The sequence below is a fragment of the Pleurodeles waltl genome, chromosome 5, assembly GCF_031143425.1.
Source record: "Pleurodeles waltl isolate 20211129_DDA chromosome 5, aPleWal1.hap1.20221129, whole genome shotgun sequence".
Classification (NCBI taxonomy): domain Eukaryota; kingdom Metazoa; phylum Chordata; class Amphibia; order Caudata; family Salamandridae; genus Pleurodeles; species Pleurodeles waltl.
In genome coordinates, this window is record NC_090444.1 from 1,339,524,554 (window position 1) to 1,339,551,212 (window position 26,659).

A 26,659-nucleotide genomic window follows, 5' to 3' on the forward strand; every position below is an offset into this window, starting at 1 on the left:
GTGGATGCCTTTCTCCACTGGTTCTGGGGGGGCGCCTTGTGCCCAGAGTGCTTCTTCCTGCCAAGGACTGAGGTAGTGGATGCCTTTCTCCACTGGTTCTGGAGGGGGCCTTGTGCCCAGAGTGCTTCTTGCTGCCAAGGACGGATGTAGTGGATGCCTTTCTCCACTGGTTCTGGAGGGGGCCTTGTACCCAGAGTGCTTCTTCCTGCCAAGGACAGAGGTAGTGGATGTGATTCTCTACTGGTTCTGGAGGGGGCCTTGTGCCCAGAGTGCTTCTTCCTGCTAAGGACAAAGGTAGTGGATGTGATTCTCCACTGGTTCTAGAAGGGGCCTTGTGCCTAGAGTTCTTCTTCCTGCCAAGGACTGAGGTAGTGGATGCCTTTCTCCACTGGTTTTGGAGGGGGCCTTGTGCCCAGAGTGCTTCTTCCTGCCAAGGACAGAGGTAGTGGATGCCTTTCTCCACTGGTTCTGGAGGGGGCCTTGTGCCCAGAGTGCTTCTTCCTGCCAAGGACAGAGGTAATGGATGTGATTCTCCACTGGTTCTGGAGGGGGCCTTCTGCCCAGAGTGCTTCATCCTGCTTGTGACGGACTCAGTAGCGTCAGTGCCCTTGGCGCTCTTGGGCCAGCGGTGCTTGTTGCGTCGGTGTCCTGTTCAGCGGTGCTTGTGGCGGCGGTGTCCTGTTCAGCGGTGCTTGTGGCGATGGGGTCCTTGGCAGTGACTCAGCTGCTGGCGGTCCTTCATGGCCCAGTGGGACTGGTGCTGGCGATCCTGTCTGGCCCAGCGGGGCTGGTGCTGGCGGTCCTGTCTGGCCCAGCGGGACTGGTGCTGGTGGGACTGGTGCTGGCAGTCCTGTCTGTCCCAGCGGGACTGTTGCTGGCGGTCCTGTCTGGCCCAGCAGGGCTGGTGCTGGCGGTCCTGTCTGGCCCAGTGGGGCTGGTGCTGGCAGTGGCCTCCTGGGCAGCAGGGCTGGTGCTGGCGGTGGCCTCCTGGGCAGCGTGGATGATGGCGGTGGCCTCCTGGGCAGTGTGGATGATGGTGGTGGCCTCCTGGGCAGTATGGATGATGGCGGTGGCCTCCTGTGCAGCTGGGATGATGGTGGTGGCCTCCTGGGCAGCTGGGCTGGTGCTGGCAGTTGCCTCCTGGGCAGCAGGGCTGGTGCTGGCGGTGGCCTCCTGGGCAGCTGGGCTGGTGCTGGCGGTGGCCTCCTGGGCAGTGCGGGTGATGGCGGTGGCCTCCTGGGCAGCGTGGATGATGGCGGTGGCCTCCTGGGCAGCGTGGATGATGGTGGTGGCCTCCTGTGCAGCGGGGATGATGGCGGTGGCCTCCTGGGCAGCTGGGCTGGTGCTGGCAGATGCCTCCTGGGCAGCAGGGCTGGTGCTGGCGGTGACCTCCTGGGCAGCGTGGATGATGGTGGTGGCCTCCTGGGCAGCGTGGATGATGGCGGTGGCCTCCTGGGCAGCGTGGATGATGACGGTGGCCTCCTGGGCAGCGGGGATTATGGCGGTCTTCTCCACCGTGCTGCTCCTCCCAGACTTGCAGGCTTTCTTGTGGCCCTTGGAAGGTGTCGCAGCTGACTCCACACTCCCACCTGCACCCCTGGGAGCGGCTTTGGTGGCTGGAGTCTTCCCCCTCTCCCGCCAGGCACTGGCCAACTTTTGATGTTTGACAGGTAGGGGACTGTCCGTGCTGTGGCTCTGTGCCACACTGGCTGCCCTGGTGGCCGGTGCACTCCAGATTCCGGTGACTACAGGCACCACTGGTCCCGGAGATGTTGTGGCTGAGGTGCTAGGTTGGGACCTGGAGAGTCGGGCCCTAGGATACTGATGGGGTGAGGGAGGTGAGGCAAAGAGGTCAAGGTTGGACAGGAAAAGTTTCTTCGGAACACTGGGACGGGTACCTGGAGGGGGTTTGGGAGTGGAGGAAGAGGTAGTGGTTGTAGGAGGTGTTCGTTTGGTGACTTTGGTGAAGGTGCATGCACTGGAGGCTGTCGTGAGGTGGATGGCTGTTGAGTGGGTGTGTGCCTGCGTTTGTGTATCTTGGGAGGTGGCGTCACAGACACACTGGGAGAGGACACAGGGGACATGTGAATGGCAGTGGGGATGGTGACTGCACATGAGCGGGGTGTGGTGGTGTGTGTGCTGGTGATGGAAGTAGTGGCTGCAGATGTAGTGCATGCAGGTGTGAGTGTAGACGAGACTGGGAGGGAGGGGGGGGACACAGTGGAGGCAGTGGATGTTTCTTCCACCGTGACCCTGAGCTCCTCCTCTGAGAACCTGGGGTGTCTTTGCTGTGCCATTGGGTAGTGTGGGTGATGTGTGGGGTGGTGTGTGTAGTGATAAGTGGGGTGATATGTAGTGGTGTGTTGTGTGAGGTGCGTGGATGTTATGTGGGTGATGGTATTGTGTGCCTGTGGATGCTTGGTAGTTGTTTGTACTGTCTCTCTCTGGCCTTCTCTCTGTAATTTTGGTCATAGGGGTTTGTGGGTGATGTGGGTGTGTGTTTTATATTGTATTGAGTGTGTGGGAGTGGTGTGTGTATGGGTATTTGGTGTGTGTATTTCGAATTGTCCAATGTGGTGGTGTTTTGTATATGTGTGTGTATTTTGACCGTGGAGGTGTGTACCGCCAATGGAATACCGTGGTTGATAGACCGCCGCGTGGATTCGTGGGTCATGATATTGTGGGCGTATTTCTGTTGGCGTGACAGTGGAGGTTTTGATTTCGCCAGTTTATCACTGACCTTTGGTGTGGCAGACTTGTGTGGGTGTCTGAATTTTGGCGGATTCCGAGCAGTGGGTCATAATGACCGTGGCGGAAGTCCGCTGCCGCGGCGGCGTGTTGGCGGTCTTCTGCACGGCGGTAAGCGGCTTTTACTGCCAATGTTGTAATGAGGGCCATGGTATGTTATCTTCTAGCATAAGAAGTAATGACCCCAGACGTCTATATTGCTCTATCTTGAGATGCGGTTGTCGTTAAATCAGAAAGCATGGCTGGCCAGCCTCTCAAATCCTTTTCTACATTTTCCTATATTCGGGTGTGTTTCATACAGACCTCTTCAGCTGTTTCCCATTCCATAATATATTTAGTCCATTCAGGGTATCCAAGGAGATTGGGGCTCCACCATCTTTTAGCTATCTGCATTTTCGCTAGCATTAAGACCAGTAGGGTGAACTTCCTAAGATTCTCGGGGGATAAGGAATGAGGCCAAACAGTATCTGTTTGGGTTCTAGTGAGAGCACCCAACCAGGGAAATCTTCTAACATGTCCATGCTATATGCACAAAATCTTATTTTGGGGTTAGGCATCTCGGCATCTATCTGAGCCTGCGGGGTAAATCCTGCTTAGAGTGGGAGGGGAGAGATGTTTGGTGTAAGAAATTAAAATTTGCTAGTTTAAACCATGCTTTGGAAGTGCTTGTGTGTACTCCTTCATGGATGCGTTCCCATTCCTGTGTAGTCAACTGGTCTGGGAGTAATTCCTTCCATTTGGCCTGGCCTGCGGGAGGTTGTTGAGGGAAGTCGGTGCGTAATGCTCTATAGAGATGTGATATCAAACCATGGCCACCGGCCATGTCAATAGAGTGGCAAGGATGGTAGAGTGTAGTGGGGCATCCGGAAATGTTGACCAAATACCGCATGCATTGACTGAGAGTTTCTGATACTGTGTGCAGCGCCACTTTTCTTAAATATGCCTCTTAATGTCTATCTTCTAACCATTAGTGGTGGAAAAATAGCTTTCGTAATATTAGATATATCCTGTAACACATCATACAGTGAATTATCTGGGAAGAGTTTTCTATTAAAGTCTCCACATATCAACACTGGCTCCTCACAATTCTTGTACAGACATTTCTTCATATCTTCTGAAAAATAATACAATGCTTGCTCACTATTTAATTCCCCCCACACGTAAACACACTCACCACAATAAGATATTTCATCTGAACAGAGTTCTGGGAAAGCCCTATTTTACTCATGGGTCGCCAATTACATCTACAGTGAAGTCGTTTTACCTCCTCTGTTATGCTAATTAAAACCAGATGTAACAATCCTCTCAAGGGCCTCCCCAATGAGTTATCTATAAAGCCCTCAAACGTAATTGACCCCGCACACCCATTTTTCTTGGATGCATAAAACCTGATTCCTCTTTAACACCGCATCCTGATTCCCTGTGATCCTTAAACTCGTTAAACCATTGGCATTCCAGCTCACAACTCCTAGGCCATAGTGATACTATTTCCCAGTCTGTCACTTAGATCTGAGCGCACATGTTCATCTTGATAATAATAGTAATTTATTAATTCATTATATCCCGTTTTCTCCCAATCACATTTGCATATTCTTATCCATAATCTCGCCTTATCCTTTTCTTTGTATCAATCGGTTCTACGCCCGTGTCCCCCCTTCCACACATCTCTGATTTGTTTGTAAACTGGGGCAGCATGTTTTTTTTTTTAGTCATTAGGGATTATTCTAACGCTCTTCGTTTTAAAAAACCCTCCCTCTTTCATTATCATGTCTTTTGCTCCAGAGTTCCAACTTTGTGTTTTTAATCCTTTTCATTGTTACAATGCCTGACAGACTTAAATTGTCTGATGCAATGTACGCTAGTTTCTTACAATTCCTAGATATTGACAGAAGGCATTCTCTATTCAATGGTTTCACCTTGGAGTGTCTTTTTCTCTTTTTAAACGTATCCGCATACAACCATAGGTCAAAGAATAGACGACCAGCTTTCTTTTTTTCGAATTTTATTTATCATGTTCAAACACATAGGCCCATATTTATACTTTTTGACGCTAAACTGCGCTAACGCAGTTTAGCGTCAAAAAATTTTGCGCCGTCTAACGCCATTCTGAAGCGCCATGCGGGCGCCGTATTTATGGAATGGCGTTAGCCGGTGCAAGCAGACCGGCGCTGCCTGGTGTGCGTGGAAAAAAACCACGTAGACCAGGCAGCGCCGGCGTTGGGCAAAAATGACGTTAGGGCGTCTTAAAATGGGGCAAGTCAGGTTGAGGCAAAAAAATCGTCTTAACCCGACTTGCGCCATTTTTTAACGACGCCCATCCCCCATCAACATGACTCCTATCATTGTAAAGATAGGAGTCATGCCCCCTTGCCCAATGGCCATGCCCAGGGGACTTCTGTCCCCTGGGCATGGTCATTGGGCATAGTGGCATGTAGGGGGGCACAAATCAGGCCCCCCTATGCCAAAAAAAATTATTAAAAAAAAAAAAAAAATACTTACCTGAACTTACCTGAATGTCCCTGGGGTGGGTCCCTCCAGCCTTGGGTGTCCTCCTGGGGTGGGCAAGGGTGGCAGGGGGGGTCCCTGGGGGCAGGGGAGGGCACTCTGGGCTCATTTTGAGCCCACTTGTCCCTTAACGCCATGCCTGACCCAGGCGTTAAAAAGCGGCGCAAATGCGCCGTTTTTAGCCACGCCCACTCCCGGGCGTCTCTTTTGCCCGGGAGTATAAATACCACGTAAAGGCCTGGGAGTCATTTTTTAAGACGGGAACGCCTCCCTTGCATATCATTAACGCAAGGAAGGGGTTCACGCTAAAAAATGACGCACACTCCGGGCACTCTGGCGCCCGAAGCGTCTAACGCCATAGTATAAATATGGCGTTAGTTGGCGTTAGTTTAGCGTCGAATTTGCGTCGAAAAAAACGACGCAAATTCGGCGCAACCAGAGTATAAATACGGCCCATAGAAACCACAAAAGTGACAGCCCACATTATGGGTTTAAGTGGCATGTGCGGCATTAAATAACAACTTGGAGGAAGAACCGTTCAGAGATCAAATATATTGCAATCTAACCACATTATGATACATAGCAAAATCATGTCGACAATGATGTAATAGGTAGAGTAGTTTTAGGCTTTGCAAAATAGACTGTGGCCCATATTTATACTTTTTGACGCAAAACTGCGCCAACACAGTTTTGCGTAAAAAAAATTTGCGCCGGCTAACGCCATTCTGAAGCGCCATGCGGGCGCCGTATTTATTGAATGACGTTAGCCGGCGTTAGCCGCCGGCGCTGTCTGGTGTGCGTTAAAAAAAATGACGTACACCAGGCAGCGCCGGCGTAGGGGGAAAATGGCGTATGGCCGTCCACAAATGGTGCAAGTCAGGCTGAGGCAAAAAAATCGCCAAAACCCGATTTGCGCCATTTTTTTACGACGCCCATCCCCCATTGAAATGACTCCTGTCTTAGCAAAGACAGGAGTCATGCCCCCTTGCCCAATGGCCATGCCCAGGGGACTCCTGTCCCCTAGGCATGGTCATTGGGCATAGTGGCATGTAGGGGGGCACAAATCAGGCCCCCCTATGCCACAAAAAAAATAAAAAAAAATACTTACCTGGACTTACCTTAATGTCCCTGGGGTGGGTCCCTCCATCCTTGGGTGTCCTCCTGGGGTGGGCAAGGGTGGCAGGGGGTGTCCCTGGGGGCAGGGGAGGGCACCTCTGGGCTCATTCTGAGCCCACAGGTCCCTTAACGCCTGCCCTGACCCAGGCGCTAAAATCCGGCGCTAATGCGGGTTTTTTAGACCCGCCCAATCCCGGGCATCATTTTTGCCCGGGAGTATAAATCCGACGCATATGCATCGGAGTCATTTTTTAAGACGGGAACGCCTACCTTGCATATCATTAACGCAAGGAAGGTGTTCACGCAAAAAAATTACGCTAACTCCATGAACTTTGGCGCTAGACGCGTCTAACGCCAAAGTATAAATATGGAGTTAGTTTTGCGTCGAATTTGCATCGAAAAAAACGACGCAAATTCGGCGCAAACGGAGTATAAATATGCCCCATAGTATTTCCTATCATTAAGGAGAGTTCGGAGAAGACTTCGCACCACAAGCTACCCACGTGACTGCAGGTCAATGTCAGGTGTGCGAAGCTTTCCCCCTTTATATGACACTTAAGAGAATTGGAGGGTCTGGATCAATTTTAGCCAAGACCCAAGGTGTAATGTATGCGTGTCATAAAAACGTAAAATGTATGCACTTATGTTTGTGATTTGGAGATGTGAGCTTAGTTAACTGGCAACAGTAATGCCAGATTTTGTCAGTGAGTGGACACTGCAACTCCTGCTCCCATATCTCCCTAAGCTTCCCGTCCCATGCCCGTAGCAAGGCCACACTGGTATAATAAAGTTTGGAGATGAATCATCCCCTATCAGGGACAGTTATCACTGTGGTCAGTGGGATACACTCATCAGGAGCCAGAGGGTAAGAGGGGACTAGGGAACATAGGGCACTGTGAACTTGCACAAAACAAAGTTGACAATGGGGATGGCATCAGCAAACATGACCACGTCAGCATGTGAGATGACATTCTCATCTGGAAGAATATCTCAGAATGTGTGGAAGGTCTGCCAGGACAGCCTGTGCTTGACTAGCGTTTTTTGTGTAGGGGGTAGCCATTCTTTATCCTCAAGAGACAAGGAAGGGGAGTACAGGAGCTCCCCACCAAGTAACCAGAGAAGTTTGCACCAAGCCCAACTATTGGTGGAGAGTGCCTGAATATCATTACAGTCAAGCTGAATTCCCTGCAGTAGAATGGCGTACAGTGGCATCACTCCCGCTTGGTCAACGCTCAGGTTTGTCATATGGTAGACATACATTCTTGTGGTACCCTACTGCTGCAGCACCTGGAAGGACTGCTTTGCGGCCTGGAGCCTGCCTTGAACCCTCAGTTGCCAGCCCTGCTGTTGAGCCCCACATCTTCATCTGCACCTAGCACTACCAGAAGTGACTCCAAGTGCTAATTTGCTGGCAATGACATTAAACGGTTTCACCATCATGAACCCGCACATGGACCCAGCCTGAGTGAGTCCAGAACCCCCATGAGGTGTCCCACCAGACCTGGAACCTTAGTTGTGGTGATAAAGTGTAGAGATGGCCAATTTGACTTTAGACACAGTTTGGCGAAAACTGCTGTGAGAACCCGCAGGAGACCAAGACCAAACTGCTCGCCTATGCACCTGAGGTGCATTGCCAGTCGGATTGACTTTGGGGCTTCTCCCGACATGTTCTTCTCCACAGCAACAAATCCTTTTCAGTGCTCCTTTACTAAAGGGCTATCCAACCTTGTGGAACTGACTTGGACTGCAGCCATCTGGCTTGTCCTGGTGAAGATTTTTCTGCCTCCATTTCGGCAACTAAGGGCCTGATTTAGAGTTTGGCAGACGGGTTACTCCATCACAAATGTGACGAATATCCCATCCGCCATATTATGATTTCCATAGGATAGAATGGAATCTTAATACAGCAGACGGGATATCCATCACATTTGTGATGGAGTAACCGTATACACCAAATTCTAAATCAGGCCCTAAGGCTGAAAATAGAAATCTTCACCGCTGCTTCAACACAAGGGCATTAAACAATAACGCGCCCTCCTTGGACACCTCCTGCAGCTTTGCCCCACTAAACTTTTCCTTCTCAGAACAGTTTCTTCAAGAATTTTTCTAAGTCTGAAAGTAAGCACTGACCAGCCCCAATCCACTTCTTGTATTGAAACCATGCTCCATTGCGGTTGACCTTAACTTTCAACTTTGACCCGGTCTCACGTAACTAGATGTAACTTGATGTAACTTTAGTTCTACTGATTTTGGTCCCAAATAGTTTACTAAGATTTACTCTAGTTTTCAAAATGTGTTTGGGATTTTTCTCGTGTTGTGTTTTCCCTTTACTACTGCTTGTGTGCTGGATAAATATGTCACATTGTCTCTAAGTTAACCTGACTGCTTTTTTGTGCCAAGCTACCCAAGGATAAACACAGGTTAATTTAAGCACTTTTTGTGGTTCACCCCACAAGGGATTGTGGTGGTTGTTTGACCAGGGCTCACACCCCAGTCAACCAACAACCCAGTTTCTAACATCTTCAAAGAGCAGTACACCTCACCTACCAATTTAACCTTGGCCTGCCCCCAGTAATCATGTTTTGCTGGGGGCCATACCACTTTTTCAGTGCTCTCCTGCTCTTGATTTAGGATTGAGCTCTACTAATACCAACACATACATACATACATACTTGACTTGTGTGTAGTGACCATAACTAGTCAAGAATAACTCATGAGGAGGTACAGGGATTTAGGGCCTGATGTACAAATATTTTTTTCATTCACAAATGGTGTGATTCACAGAATCAGGTAATTTGCAAACAACAAAAGGCATTTTTCAATGTACAAATACCCAATTTGTGATTCGGTATCCTACTACCAAATCGCAAATCGGGTCTGTGAGTCAGGATTAGGAAGGGGTGTGTTTAGGGCATCCCTTCTTAATACTGAATTGCAGTGGAATGTATGAATGTTTTACGGCCGAAATGCAATTGCAAGACCTTCTATTTTACCACCTTAATAGGTGGTGACCCATTCAAATAGGTGGTAACCCATTCACAAATCGAAAGGGGTCTCCAAGAGACCCATTTTCCTTTGAGAATGGTTGTAAAAATATATTTTAAAAGCAGGCAGTGGCCCCACAGACCACTGCCTACTACAAAATAATGAAAAGAAAACTTTTCATTAGTTTTTTTTAAATGCATCCCATTTTCCTTAAAGGAAAACGCTCTGCATTAAAAAATTGCTTTATTTGAAAGCAATCACAGACATGGTGGCCTGCTGACTCCAGCAGGCCACCATCCCTGTGATTTTTGCGATTCCTAGTGGGTCGCAAAGCGAGACCTACCTCATGAATATTGATGAGGTAGGTCTATTTGTGACCCACTGGCAATCGTACAAAATGTAAAGAACACTTTTGTACATGGGTGTTTGTGATTACCAAAAAGCAAATCGCAAAAAAATACCTTTTGGTAAGTGCTATCCTGAACCTATGTACATCGTGCCCCAAAAATCATATAGAACATGGTGCATTAATAAGGTACAATAAACCCAATATCCACTCAAATCTATATCTAGTAAACGGTCTAGTGACCTCAATTAGTGGAAAGCTGAATGGCATGAACCTTGAAAGTGGTTTGTGACTCATAACTTCCCCGAAGAAAAAATGTATGATGGCTTGAATGCAAATTGTCCAGCTATGAGAAAAAAAGGTTGGTCAAACTAGTAAAGAAAGCTCACAGAGATAAATACCTATCTTTTAGGATAATCAATGCTATAAGAGGTGGAATCTTGTTCTTTAGTGTAGGAGGCTGGCCATCTATGTGGTGTGTAAAGCGAGGCACGCTGTGCAGGGGGTCCAGGCAACCACACATTGGTTTACAGGGGTAAAAACTAGCTCACACAATGCTCTAATTTTTTAGGTAGCTTGGTCGGGCAGTTAGGCCAATCTTGGAGAAGTGCAAAGCATTTGTTGTACTCACAGTATCAATCTTGATCCTAGATCCTATCTACCACATCTACCAAATAGGAGTTCGGAAAAAATGCTCCATTTCAGGTCAAACAATGAAAAGCTGCCCAGCACTAAGGTTCTCCCATTTTTGGCCTAGCAAGGCCTGGGGATAGCAAGAAGGGTACAGTTTCAGTCTTTTCATAGAACGCAGCAGTCCTCTACGTTACAAACCTGAAGACTAGTTTGAGGGTTTAAGGTCTCCAAGGAATTACTGGGTCTCAACTGTGTCAACTCAGGCCATTCCTACTGGTGTTTTGGGGTCCCTGTATTGTTGTTACCCCATATTGAAAACCAAGCACAAACCTTCAAACTTGGCAGCCAATATAGGGATTGCAGAGCAGTCCAAGGTTACCTGAGGAAGTGATGTGGATTGGAAACTAAGGGCCAGATTTTCAAGAAAGTGGCGCATCAGCTATGATGCGCCACTTTTCTTGTGCCTCCCGTATCCCCATTATGACAACATGTGTGCGCCGTATTTACAATACAGTGCACCCTAGCACACATTAGGACAATAGCATCATAATTGATGACTCTATTGTGGTACTTTGCAGGATTTGCGCCATAATTCCTGGCGCTAATACTGAAAAGTAAAGGTAAGCCCATTGAAAGTAAAGCAGGCATTAAAAATGATGCTGAATGGCTGAATGAAAAGTTGTAAATTTCACCTTGCCATTTTTATGGGCCTCTGAGTGCCGGAATGCCCCCCCTTGCATACATTACGCCTGGTGAAGCCATAATATGGTGCATAGGGTTACAAAGTGGTGCAATGCAAGCATTACACCACTTTGTAAATATGGCGAAGGAGAATGACCTCCTTAATGGCACATTAGTATCAAAACAATTACATTAGTGTGGCACTAAGAGGCGCTAGGGCCTTGTAAATCTGGCTTCAAGGGGCTTATTTACAAGTCCCTTGCATTGCATCACATTTTATATGGGAAAAAGTGATGCACCAGCGGTGCAAGGGGCTTGTAAATAAGCCCCTAAGAACTCTGTAACATAATAACACTTATTGGCCAGTCCACTCTTTCACTTGAAGAAGGAAATGTTTTTCATGCACACAAAGCAAAATAGGAGTTTGGAAGGGTGAATTTCCTTGAGGAGTGAAGGCCCTAGTTGAATCAGGTGCACAGGGAAGGTTTGTTGCTACATTTCGTAGCTTTAAAGCAGGAGCTAGTTGGTGTTTGGTGAGAGGTTTTTATAGTTTCAATGGGTTTGTATTGCTGTTGAAAGTGGTTGAGGGTGAGGAGTTACTTCATACTTGCAAAGGCAAGAAGTTGAAGGTTTCTAGTTGGAGGGAGCAAAGTTACTTCATTAATGTCACATTGTAGAGTGCAGTGCAGACGCAGATAGTCTGGGAAAGTGTTAAAGGGGCAAAATTAGGGGTGGCGGTAGAAGAAGCAGTAGGTGTATTCATGTGAGGTGAAGTGTTTGTAACAATAGCCCAAGCCTGCAAGATTTTTAAGTGGTATTTTACAAAGATGTATGAAGAAAGACAAGCAAAACCATTGATCGGACATGCAAAGGCCTGTAATCATTAGCAATAAGGGTTTTCAACAAAAGCTAAGGAAAACTTCAAGTAGAACACAACGTTGCATTTGTAAACATTAGTTTTCTAGCAGTCTTCAAGACACCACAAAATATGACATCACATACTCGCTTGTCCTTTACACAAGCTGAACACCATGCAATTATTCAACATGTAACTTGCCCTTACTGTGCACTTTCTTTTTCATCCTGGAAGACTTAGGGCTTCACACTTTTTCCCTGCTCTGTGTGCTTTCTGGAGATGTTATTTCCTTCTAGTTGTTCCCAGATCCTGGTCATGCCCTTCTCCTTTAGGGACACATGAAAAAAATATGCACATTTCTAAAACCTCCCAGGTACTTATAGGGTGTTCTGTTCAGCTGATTCCCACTGCAGACCTCTTTTTTATCATTTACATTTCTTCCCTGTATGCAGGGCCTTCATGATGAACTTTTCTGCTATTCAGGGGCATGCTGACACATTTTGGTTCCTCTGCCGCACTAGCACTCATTCCTTGTGTGTGCCAGGTGGGGAATGAGATCTTCATTATCTCTTAATATGTTTGCTCTTCTCTCCTTCAGGTGTGATAAAAAGGATAAAAGTATAGGTGATGCTCCTTGGAGCACATTACTGTTCTGGTTTTCAATTGGACACCTTTAGCATGAGCCATCGTGATGAGGCACAGGAGCTCTCTTCTCGGAGGGCACAGAATTCTTGGTCCCTGCAGACACGGGCCCACAGGCAGCTTCCCGCACCGATCTTTAGTTTAGTTTATTAATCTACAATTTTAAACCAACAAAAATGGCAAAGACTCTCTTGGAGTGATGTCCTCCTTTCAGAAAGGAGTTCTAATAAAAACTGCCAGAACACAAGTTTTTCCACCCATTAATCCAGAGACACTTTATCATAAAAACTACAGGTCAATGTTAGATTTTTAGGTCGGTATCTAGGGAACAAAAGCTTCAATTTTTAAGGACTTTTCTGATTTGCCTTGTGGTGGTGGGCTCAGTCCACCAGTGCCATTCTTTAAGATCTTATTTTAATAATCACCAGACCTGGTTAATCTCAGTTATTTTTCATTCCAACATAGGTATTCTCTCCTTTGCTACAATGTATCCTCCCGTGGGGCAAGGGACATTCTGCTCCTCTAGTAGAGTTGAGACCCAAATCACTTGCCCAGGCAGCTGACCTGATGACTCCAAAAGACAGGCTCTCCTCTGAGTGTAGCAATCCATAAATCCCTCTTTCACAGGAAAGCTCTTGTTCCTTCCCCATGATGTGTACAACTTTCATTGCTGTGGTCTTACCCAGGATGGTCCCCCTGGGACAGAGGCCAGAAATCAGTGATCAATGAGATTAATGGCACACTGACTTGGGTTCTCCTCTGTATTTTTCCTATTGTTCCTGACAACTATAAGGAGCCCATGAATTCATATCTGCAGATTTTTCTTCAAGGCTGTTCTTGGCATTTAGGCCCATATTTATGGAATTTGCATCAAAATCCATAGTGCCTGCTAGCGCCAGTCCATAGCGTCTGCCAGACGCTATATTTATGCAATGGGGCATGGTGGCACAAAGGACAGGCTAGAGTCTACAGAACAAATGCTAGCTAGGGGGATAGCAGGAGGGGAAATGACGGTATAGGGCCAGAAATTATGTTAGGTTGGTTAGCAGCAATAAATATGCCACTAACCAGCCTAGCGTCATTTTCTGATGCACTACCACCCAAACATGACTCCTGTCTTAGTAAAGACAGAAGTCATGCCCACCACCCAATGGCCAGCCCAGGGGCTAGTGTCCCCTGGGCAAGGCCACAATACCCAGTTCTAGGGAGAGGGCCCCATGTAAGGTGACCCATTGGCACAGAAAAAAAAATTATACTTACCCAGGATGGGGTCCCCCATCCTATGGTGTCCCTCTGGTGTGGGTGGGGGTGTTTTGGGGGTTGGGGAGGGCATGTGTGTGCTTATTCAATGGTGTTTAGGCCTGGAAATGGGTTGACAGATCCCCTAACGCCTGGTCAGACCCAGGTGTTAAATAATGATGCTAAGCAGTCTTAACACCATTATTTGGGTTTGCCTACTCCGTGCGAGTCCTTTCTGGGCTGGCATATAAATATGGCAGAAGGGGGTTAACGCCAACTTATCGATGGGAACGGCTTCCTTGCATCTATTTAGATCAAGGTAGTTTGCCACATCTACAACATGATGCTAACTCCTATATTTTGACACTACACAGGTCTAGCGTCACAATATAAATATGGAGTTAGGTTTGCGCCATTTTACCATCAACATAAGTGACACAAAAATGGCGCACACCAAGGATAAATATGCCCCTTAGTTTATTAGTCCCTGACTGGTCAGGTTAATGTCTTTTGTCAGCAAAAGTTTGCCAGGAAGAGGAAAGAGATCTGGGTGTTCCCAACAGTGGAATCTGAAACAAAGCTGTGGAAGTGAAAGAGGCCTTCCTACTGGAAAATGCCTATATTAAAATTTCTGGAGAAAAATTACGCAGGAAAGGGACATGGTGCCTTTGGTTAACAGTTAGGTTACCCCCTGTCCAAGCAAGGACCCTCACTCTAGTCAAGGTAAAGGAAAATCACCATTGGTTAACCCCCACACACCCCCTTGGTAGCTTGGCACGAGCAGGCAGGCTTAACTTCAGAATCAATGTGTAAAGTATTTGTACCAACACACACAGTAACTCTGTGGAAACACGACAGAATGACCCAACACAGGTTTAGAAAAACAGGAAATAATTATCTAAACAAAACAAGACCAAAAGGACAAACATCCAACATACACAAGTCAAGTTATGAATTTTCAAAGAATAAAAGTCATAATCAGAAAACAGTGAGAATTCTGTTATTTCACAAAAGTACCTGGGTAGCGTCAAAATAAAGCCACATGGGTGAATGTGTGACGAAAAAGGCCAGCGATGCGTCGATTTCTCACTCGCAAGGGAGACCGTGCGTTCTTCCTCCTCCGGGTCAGCATGCGTCATTTCTTCTCTCCCGCAAGAGACGGATGGGTAGATGCAGTCAGGCATCTCAGGTTCAGGGAGGCTTTGCGTTGATTTTCCACATCCAACGATGTTGCATCAAAAATCCGATCGCACAGTATCACAAAACGAAGTTGCGTGGGGTTTGCGTCATTATCAGCCTCCGTCAGCGGGTGTTGCCCGTCATTTTTTCCAGCTGCATTGCGTCGATCTTCCAGCAGCAATGCAGGTGGAGCGTTAATTTCAGCCACGAAGCCGGCGGCACGTCATTTACCAGCCGTGTCACAGGAAGTGCATCAAAAGTTTCCCCGCAGAGTGGTCTGTGTGTGGATTTTCAGTTCTTGTCCGACAACTTCACCTTTCTAGGGCCCAGGAACTGGGTAGGGCACCACTTGGCAGGGCAGTAGTCTCAGCAGAGAGTCCAGGTGCTGGCAGGGGAAGTCTTTGATGGCTCTGAGACTTCAACAACAGAAAGCAAGCTCAGTTCAAGCCCTTGGAGATTCTTCTCAAGCAGGAATGCACAACAAAGTCCAGTCTTTGTCCCCGTTCACAGGCAGAAGCAGCAACTGCAGGATAGCCCAACAAAGCACAGTTGGACGCAGGGGCAGCACATTTCCTCAGCTTTCTCCTTGGCAGAGCTTCATATTGATTCAAGAAGTGACCTAATTCTCAGGCGATTGGGGGGCTCTTCTCATACCCCTTTCAGCCTTTGAAGTATGCCTACTTCAAAGAGAAATCTCTGTTGTTTTTAAGATCCTGCCTTGCTCAGGCCAGGCCCCAAACACACACCAGGGGGTTGGAGATTCCATTGTGTGAGGGCAGGCACAAACCTTTCTGGTGTGACTGACCACTCCACCCCTCCCTCCTAGCACAGGTGGCTCGTCAGGATATGCAGGCTACACCCCAGCTCCCTTTGCGTCACTGTCTAGGGAGAGGTGCAAACAGCCCAACTGCCGAAACTGACTTAGACAGGGAATCCACAAACAAGCAGAGTCAGAGAATGGTTTAAGCAAGAAAATGCCTACTTTCTAAAAGTGGCATTTTCAAACACACAATCTAAAAACCAACTTCACTAAAAGATGTATTTTTAAATTGTGAGTTCAGAAACCCCAAACTCCACATGTCTATCTGCTCCCAAAGGGAATCTGGGCCTTAACAATTTTTAAAGGCAGCCCTAATGTTAACCTGTGAGAGATATAGGCCTTGCAACAGTGGTAAACGAATTTGGCAGCATTTCACTGTCTGGAAATGTAAAACACATAAGTACATGTCCCACCTTTAACATACACTGCACCCTGCCCATGGGCTACCTAGGGCCTAACGTGGGGTGCCTTACATGTAAGAAAAGGGATGGTTTAGGCCTGGCAAGTGGGTACACTTGCCAAGTCGAATTGGCAGTTTAAAACTGCACACACAGACCCTGCAGTGGCAGGTCTGAGCCATGCTTACAGGGCCACTTATGTGGGTGGCACAACCAGTGCTTCAGGCCCACTAGTAGCATTTGATTTACAGGCCCAAGGCACCTCTAGTGCACTGTACTAGGGACTTAATAGTAATTCAAATATACCAATTATGGTAAGTCAATTACACATACATTTTACATAGGAGCACTTGCACTTTAGCGCTGGATAGCAGTGATAAAGTGCCCAGAGTTACAAAAAACAGCAAAATTAGAGTCCAGCATACATCAACAACCTGAGAAACAGAGGCACAAAGTTAGGGGAGACCACGCCAAGGATGCCAAGTCTAACAGGACAGAAACTATCTTTGCACTTCAAGGGGTCGTATGTCTCAGTCGATGTTTTACAGGAAGCGTAGCCCCTTCAAATTACCTCAGGAATGGTCCTACATTTTAAATCCCTGTCTGGAAGGCTTTCTCTATGCTCTATTTTGTGCACATTCACATTCAGGAGATCTAAAATAGAGTGTTGTCCGCCTAAAGTAAAACAACAGACAAACTCACCCAAACCCATACAAGCAACATGCATTCTCTATATATGTACAGTGTAACCTACCCATGCCCCTTACCCCAGCTGTCTATGGGCAATTGTTCTTATTTTAAATGGAAGTCACTACAGGTTGCATCTCAGAAACCAATTTTCCAGTGCTTGAAAGTTTTTATGCTTCCATGAGAGAGGTTCACCACACAGAACTGGGATCCAAACATAGCACCAGAGTAACACCAACAGTTGAAATGATAAGCAGTGCTGATGTTGGATCTCTTCTTAGGAGGGAGGATTGTTAATGTGCAACATGCAATTGGCACACACATGTAGAATACTGACTGTGATATTCAATGTTGTCTGCTCCACACTCATAAGAAACCATTGTTTATTTGGTTGCAAGTCCTTTCCTAAAGGATCCAGGTAGTCCTCCAGTGTACTGTGGATTTTTTTTCTTTGTCAAACTAAAAGCAAGCACATAACAAATAACCAAAATAAAATAACTCAAAATGCATCTGTTATTTTAGTCTAAGACCTCACAACACTTAGGGCCAGATGTATCAAACGTTTTTGCATACGCAAACGGTGCGAATCGCAAAATTTGGACGTTTGCGAATGCAAAAACGTGGTCTGCGATGCCTGAAAGGCATTCGCAGACCAAAAATATGAAATCACAAAAATTGAGATTTTTTGCATTGCGACTTGGTTTTGCGAGTCGCATTTTGCGTCTCGCAATTTGCAACATGAAATACCGAATCGCAATTAGCGATTCGTATTTCAAGTAGGAAATTGCGAGACGCAAAATGCGACTTGCAAAACTACGTTGCAATTCGATGCACCAAAAAATCGCAAATTGCAATTTTCCGCAGAATGGCATTTTGCACATGCAAAATACCACTCAGTGAAACCAGGAGGTAACCAGGTGCAACCTATATAAAGAGGCCCAGAATGCCTCAGACTCTTTTCCACAATGGCTGCACTCTACGTCATGGCGAGGAGAATTAGGATCTTGGCAGGTTTGAGGAGAGGGAGGAGGCAAAAGGAGCGCATTTTCAGAGTGTGCATTACACTTTTTGACCAGACTGAGGAGGAAATATTTGAGAAGTACAGGTTGAGCTCAGCAATGATACTTGACCCGATAGCTGAGCTACAACCCATATTGCAGCACACAACCCATAGGACTCATAGCATCCCCACCCATGTGCTGGTATTATGATCCCTCCACCTACTCACCTCAGGGAGCTATCAAGGGGTCATAGCAGCAGCTGGAGGGGTCTCACAGAGTAGCCTCTCTAGATTTTTCAATGCATTTATCAATACCAGGCTGAGCAGAATACAGCAGTACATCAGATTTCCCCACACCCCACAGGAAATACAGCATACAAAAATAGATTTCTACTAGATAGCACAGTTCCCCCATGTCCTAGGTGCCATAGATGGGACACATGTAGCAATCTGTCCACCATCAGCCACAGAGAATGTGTACCGCAACCGTAAATACCTACATTCCATGAATATCCAGGTGATATGCAATGCCTCCTATATCATAACTGATCTTATGGCCAGGTACCCAGGGAGCACACATGATTCATACATCTTTCGCCACAGCGGCATTCACACAAGACTGCTAGCTGGGGAGTTTGGTGAAGGATATCTACTAGGTATTGTCCCTCTGTACACTGGTGCATTGATGGCATGCTGATGTCAAATGGCTCAGTTACTCATTATACCCTCTGTTCCTTCCAGGAGACAGTTCCTACGCAGTGTGCACCTACATGATAATGCCCTACCTAAATCCTACAACACCTGCTGAATGGAGATACAATGCAGCACACAGGGCAACCCGCAATGTGGGGGAGCGCACCTTTGGGCTGGTAAAGAGTTGCTTCCGGTGCCTCCACAAAAGTGTAGGGGCACTACAGTACAGCCCAGAGATAACATGTAGAATAGTGGCTACTTGTGCAATCTTGCACAATATAGATACCATCAGGGGCATACCTGTGGAAATATGTGATTCTGAATCTGATGAGGATGATGATCCCATACTACCCCTACAGCCAGCAGACTGGACCAGTGCAGCAGAGGGCAGGCAAAGACGTGCTGACATCACGCACAACCATTTCAGATGTAAGAATGAACAACACAAATCCACTGACAATTGTACTTGTAGTAAGTAAATTTATTACCTTAATGTCAGGTAATATCACTTCCACTAGTAGCAACAAAAGTAATTGAAACAATAAACAATTCCTTCACATTCACTATTCCTTCATAGTTTCCTTATGGCACAAAAATTTACAGTCCCCTGTGGCCAATACACTCATTTCCTCCGGCCACGCAAGCTACTCGAGTGTGCAGTTGCCTCACTGGCACTTCTATTTTCTGCCTCAGTGACAGTGCTGTGCCTGGCACTGCGACGTCTGGCATCAGTTGTGGGCACAGCTAAGCTGCTGAGGCTCGATGTGTCCTCAGTGTCCCCCAGTCCCAGTTCACTTGGTGTGGCTGACCGGTTACCCATAATATTGTCTATCACATTCGTGATCTGCACCAGTCCTTGTGCCACATCCCTACTGCTGTGCTCTGCCTCTACCTGTGCGGCCACAGCACGCCGCGTTATGAGAGCGGTTGAATTTGCCAGCCTATTGACAGAGCGACAAAAAACGCCAAACTTACCCATGAAACTTCTCTCCTGTCTGCAGTGGCTTACTCTGTCGTGGCGCAGCTCATGACACAGTTCCCTCACTGCAGTAGTCAGCTCCTGTGTATTCTTCAATGCTTGGATCTGTCCCTCATGCAGCTGTTTGATGTTCGCATTGAGACACTCCAGCTGGCGATGCATGACTCCTGTCTTTGCTAAGACAGGAGTCATGTCAATGAAGGTTGGGCGTAAAAAAAAATGGCGCAAATCCGGTTTGAGGCCTGAATTTTGCCTCAGACCTGACTTGCCCCATTTTTTGACGCACAACCCCCATTTTCCCATACGCCGGCGCTGCCTGGTGTGAGTCATTTTTTTTGACGCACACCAGTCCGCAGCGCCGGCTAACGTCATTCCATAAATAAGGCACCCGCATGGTGCGTTGGAATGGCGTTAGCCGGCGGTAAAATTTTTGACGCACAACTGCATAAATATGGGCCTCTATGTGCTACTTTCAGCTCTGGGTTGTGGACTACCACTCCCATAAGGCATTGTTGTGCTGCTTCTAAGATGTTGAATGGATTACTTCTCACAATGCTTTGCTCTACTTGCTAATTCCTAAGGGGCTTTTGTGCATACACATGTGAGGTTACATTTCAAAATTGCACTTACCTTTACTTGTACTTGGTGTGCCAGATGTGTCAATGTCAGTGACCCCACTGACTGCTTCTGGGAGGAGTGTGGACTCCACTAGGTCTTCCATCGGGGTGGAGGGTGTCTCTGTAGGTGTGGTCCGCCTCCTGTGCTCCTGGCCTCCTGCAGTCGTCTTGCCATCCTCTCCTTGGCACGGGACCGCCGGTCGTACCACCTCTTCTTTATTTCCTCCACAGAGCACTGCACTACTCCAACAGCGCAGATTTTGGTCTGGATATCTGCCCAGAGTCTTCGCTTTTCACTCTCAGGCACCTGGAGTGAGCTTTTGCCAAACAAATGGTCATGGCTCCTGACCACCTCCTCTGTGAGCACCTCCAGCTCTTGCTCACTAAACTTTAGTTTACGCTTCCTTTCTCCCTTCTCCTTTCCCTGTGCAGAGGTGTCCATGGTGGTTCTGCAGTGCTACCTTCTTCAGAGACTTGCTCACTGTGGCTGGGCTGACTCTCTCTGAGTTTGGGTGTGGCACCTGCAAACTGCCTGGGATGACTCACTTCCTGCTTGTGATGTCATCAGGCTCCTCCCGGTGTGTGTTCCCGCAATTTGCGATTTTCAATTACCGAATTGCATTTTGCGTTCTCGAGTGCAGAACAATTGAGTGTTTTTAATTTTTATTTTTTCCTCTTTGGATTTATTTTACTTGGGACTACTTGGAGAACCAATAAGCTCTCTCTAACTCATCATTAACACTACCTAAATACTCTGCTGAGGTATAAAACCCTGTCTTTGAATATATTCCTGCTGTCTCATATACTTTACTTTTTTCCCTTTTTCTTTTTCCACTACTTGTTTTTCCACATTAAGGTTTGCGGGACTCTTGGATTACTTTGAATTGAACAGTGCTCACGCGGGTGTCATGATTTGTTATGTCAATACAAATTATTGGTCATTAACTGAATGTTTTATTAACCTTCATATTGTCTCGGAATGTTGATAAGCTCAATTATGGGTGGCTCCATATGTAGATGTTGAACACTTACTCACTTATATAATGTCATTTCTAATTTTATTCATCTTTGTCTGGAGTTTCTTACAACGATGTTTTCACATAAGTCACTTGGGTTTTTGGTGTCGGAAATTTAAAACAGATGAGTTATTAATCTGTTTTATTTAAGTCTTAAGACTTGACAGAGATAGAATTTGTATAATATTGGTTACAATTGTGTTGTTTTTCACAGCCCTGAGGAAGTCAATGAGATTATTGCTCTTATGACGAAACACGTATTTGAATACTACATCTCAAGAATAAACTGAATTCATGCTAATTCGGCCTGGTCTGCATTGTACCTGATCATTTGGAGGAGGACTTTACTATACACAATCATGGACCATGTCTCCTTTAATTCACGTGTGCCTTTACACTTGTTGACATTCCCCCTAGGGCCCTCTGCACTCATTCTCCTCCAGCATTTTCATGGCGGTGGTACTACCATGAAACCGCTGGTGGAGAAGGGGTTAGTAATCTGCAGGGCAGCGCTGCCTCAGCAGATTACGATTGTCGCCACCTCTAGACCGTTGAGATCTCCAGTCCTGGTGGAACTGGCGGCCCAACTGCCAGGGTTATAATGTGGCAGACGGACCACCGTATTGACGGCAGTCTGAGCACTATCTGCGAGTCTGGTGATCTAATGACCACTAGGCTCGTAATGAGGCCCTCTGTGTCCTCTTCTAGGTCATTGAATAGGGTCTGGCCTATGCCTCTGTGTGCACAATTGATAACATGACTCCAGGTCCCAAAGCAACAGTCAGGATACCAGTTTCACATGCAGTCATTCATTCAGGACAGGGAAACGCACTTACTACCGATGCAAGGGACATTTCCATCCCAACAGGTACTAGCTGGAACTTCCTGAGGCTGAGACCACTGGTTTTATGTTCAAAGTCCTGTTATGTAACAATGTTTCTCTGGTTAAGACTGATATACCATCAGAAGCTCCTGAAGACATATATTTCCAGTCACACTAGAACGTCTTAACTGCGAGGTGTATTTATTTAAATCACTTGGGAACCTGATGCCTTAATTGCAACCACTAAGCAGGTTTGCCAATCCATCCTATAAAAGTGATACCAGCTCTCTCGTTCACTGTGTCCCTGCTTCTTCTTTTCTACCTTTGCAGTTCAGCAGCAACTGTGCCCAGCATAAGAGTTCTGGCATGACCTGGCATTTGAAATATTGTGCTTATTATGTTTACTTGCTTACTTTGTGTACCTACCTCATACATCCTCCTTGAGGACTGTGTAGCTTCATTTATCATTTCATGTTTGAGCCTGATGCTTAAATTAGTTCCTTACTGCTGGCTGGAGAGTCAGATGGTGATCTCCTTGCGGTGAGCAGCACTGGATGTGAGCGCTCAGTATTCAATACATTTTCTGCTTTGTACTACCTGCCACCACGCTTCTTCATCCACATTTGGTGACGCCCTGTGGAAGGATCCTTCAGGGAACTTACTGTCCATTTTGTTTCCGGTCTACTTTGGCTGCTTCGTCTACTACATCGACATCTGGAGCACTTTGCCTGCCATGCTATTCACTTGAAAATTCATTGCCCTGTTGAGGAAGGTTAATTTGCAATGCTTAATTGCTCTTCTGAATGCTGTATTTCTGGTTACTCCACTCTACTGCAGATTGTGCTGCTCTTTGGCATCTGTAGATATAAGCGAGCAGGAGCACCAGCAATGGCTCCAACTGCTTATTCTGTGCACATTCTGGCCCATGCACCAGCTCGCACATTCCTGGTCCACAGGTGGCCGATGTGGCAGATCGCACATTCCTGGCCCATGCACCAGCTGCTGCATTTCTTGCCTGTGCAGCCGCTTGAGCGTTCTAAGCTTGCACCGCCCAGCACTTTTTGGAGCAGCTCGCCAGCTTGTGCGTCGGCTCCAATAGCCACAGTACAGTAAATTGAGAGTTATGAGCTTGCCCCTTGTTAACAATGTTGTTTATCTGGATTGGACCTATGGTAACTGTGCTGACTGGAGGAACATCCTACATGACAATTTGATTGGTCAAGCGGTACAAGCATGTTCATTGGCTCCACACCAGCACATACGATTGGCTTAATTTAGACAACCTTTTTTATGTGTTTTTGCTACATACTTCATCTTGTGCCAGACATTTTTTAACAGTCTTATTTCTTATGGGGCATTAAGGACTTTTTTTTTCCTTTCCTTATGCAGGGTCATCCCCAATCTTTTTGCCTCCTGCCTCCAATTTTTCTGGCCTGCTGTTGGCTTTTGAACTCTGAGCACTTTACCCCTGCTAACCAGTACTAAAGTGCATATGCTCTCTGTGTAAATTGTAAGGTTGATTGGTTTATCCATGATTGCCATATTTGATTTATTGGTAATTCCCTAGTACAGTGCACTAGAGGTGCCCAGGGCCTGTAAATCAAATGCTACTAGTGGGCCTGCAGCACTGGGAGTGCCACCCACATTAGTAACCCTGTAAACATGGCTCAGACCTGCCACTGCACTGTCTGTGTGTGCAGATTTTAACTGCCAATTTGACTTGGCAAGTGTACCCACTTGCCAGGCCTAAACCTTCCCTTTTCTTACATGTAAGACACCCCTAAGGTAGGCCCTCAGTAGCCCCATGGGCAGGGTGCAGTGTATATTTAAGGTAGGACATATACTAATGTGTATTATATGTCCTGACAGTGAAATACTGCCAAATTCGGTTTTCACTGTTGCAAGGCCTATCTCTCTCATAGGTTAACATGGGGCTACCTTTAAATATGATTAAAGTGTAGATTCCCTTTGGGAGCAGATAGACATGTGGAGTTTGGGGTCTCTGAGCTCAGACAGTGACACAAGGAGAGCTGGGGTGTAGCATGCATATCATGATGAACCATCTGGGCTAGGACAGAGGGGAGGAGTGGTCACTTACACCTGAAAGGGCTGTGCCTGCCCTCACATAATGCAGTGTCCAACTCCCTGGTATGTGTCTGGGCCCTGGCCTGGGCGAGGCAGGATTTCACAAACAAGAGAGACTTTCCTTTGAAATAGGCCTACTTCAAAGACCAAAATGGGTGTAAGAAGGGCACCCAAAACAACAGACTTTAGATCACTTCTGGACGTCAAGAGGACCCACTGCCTGGACAAGAGCTGAGGAGCTAAGGAGAAGCTCTGCCCTGCCTGAGACTGTGCTTTGTGGAGCTATCCTGCAGTTCCTGCTTCTGCCTGTGCAAGAGGACAAAGACCGGACTTTGTGTGCCTTCCTGCTTGTGAAGAAATCTCAAAGGGTTTGTCCTGAGCTTGCCTCCTGTTGGTGAAGTCTCAGGGCCATCAAAGACTTCTCCTGCCAGCACCTGGACTCTCTGCTGAGACTTCTGCTCTGCCAAGTGGTGCACTATCCAGTTCCTGGGGCCTTGGAAGGTGAAGCTGGCAGACCAAGACTGAAAATCCACGCATAGACCGCCGTGCGGGGAAAAATTTGACATACCTTCCGAAACGCAGCAGAAATCGACGTTCCACCGGCATCATGGCTGGAAGAACGATGCACAGCAACCACTGACGGAGGCTGTTAATATCGCAACCCACATTGCGCGGTTTTGGTGATACAGTGTGGCAGGATTTTTGACGCAAACCTTGCTGGGCACGGAATATCGTTGCAACGCCTTCCCAGACCCGAGTGCTGCCTGGATCGACGCATCACCCCCCTGCAGGGAGGAAAGATTACACACGCTGACCCGACCGGAGAAGGAGAAACGACGCACGGTCTCGCTTGCGGGTGAGAAATCAACATACCTCTTACCTTTTTTGACGCACACTAGCAAGTGCGTGTTATTTTTTATGCTACCCAGGTACTTTTCAATGCTAACAGTGCTTTACCTGTTTTCTCAAGGATTGAAGAGTCTTTTTGCTTTTTAATTATTAACTTGACTTGTGTATGTTGGATTTTTGTCATTTTGGTCTTGTTTTGTTTTGATAAATATTTTTTATTTTTCTAAACATGTGTGGTGTCATTTTGTAGTGTTTTCATTGAGTTACTGTGTGTGTTGTTAGAAATACTTTACACCTAGCACTCTGAAGTTAAGCCTGTCTGCTTGTGCCAAGATATAAAGGGGTGAGTGGGGGTTAGCGGAGGGTGATTCTCCTTCACCCTGACTAGAGTGAGGGTCCTCGCTTGGACAGGGGGTAATCTGACTGCCAACTAAAGACCCCATTTCTAACAGGCGTACTAGGAATGGAATATTCAGGAGATGACAGAGAATTCTGAGGTAAATTCTTTTTGTCCATTTCTCTATTGAGCATTAGATATACTCAGTTCTGTTTCAACTTTATCACCGTTCTTCACACCCTTTTGCTATGGCTTTCACTCAATGTCTAGTTCAAATATCTCAGTTTCTGCAAAATCAAGGGAGACACCCTGTTCCTTGGAAGTAATGGGTTTGCCTATCTGAAAACTTCTTAGTGGCCATTGATGCCACCAAATATGAAACAAAGAGGAAGGTGCCTCTTCTGTTCAGTCACCTAGGATGGGGAGGGTAGCAAATATTTGGTAATCTACCAATTACTGTGGCACCTGATGATGAAGGTGAAGGTTGGAATAAAAAGGTGGAGGCAATTTCAAGTTTGCGTAACAGGTAATTTTCAAGTGTAAAAAGGTGTAATTTTCAGAACAACCAAATGTTCTTCTTGAAATATTTAATACCTTTAAAACAAAACAGCTGTGTATTGGAAAAACTGAAGAATATGTTTCTGATTTAAGTTTTTTTTTATATCAACCTGCAATATTGGAGCATCATTAGACATTTATTTGAGAAATATATTTGTATTTTCTTTCTACTCAAAAAATATTCAGGAACATTTGCTGAGTTGGAGGGATCCTTCTCTAGCTGAAGTTATGTATGTAGCTAAGGTAATTGAGCGATCCATGATTTCCAGCAATGTTATGGCAGTAGAACATCCATCCTGCTCACATGTTAATGTTTATTGATGTTCTAAAGAAAGCTTTGTCAGTGTGATATCTTCAAAAAAGCTCATCATTTCTGTTTTAAGTGTGGATCTAAATCTCACATGGACAATATACCCATCATGCAGCCATGGGGAAACAATGTATCAAATGCAAAAAGTTAGGCCATTTTCATAGAGTCTGTAAAGGGGGGAGATTGTCCATTCCAGTTAGTAAGGTGGGAGCATGGATGATTGCATTTCTGATTTGTCAAAAGTTATTCTTAGCATGCAGGCAAGCAATCAGGACAATATTTCTACCCTGTTTGGCAACATTAGGGCACCCTGTTGTGAGGTCTCTTTCAAAGACGACAAAATTAACATGATGGCTGACTTGGCAGCTTCCCTAACAATATTGTCTGATACCTATTTCTACTAGCCTTAGGGGCAAACAATTATTCTCTCCTACAGCCTGATTTCTCTCCTAAGGCTTTTGGAGAGCAAGATATTGATATATTGGGGTTCTTCAATGATTCATTAACATGCTTGTGTAGAACAACTACTACCAATATTTGTTGGGTGGCTAGGCGAA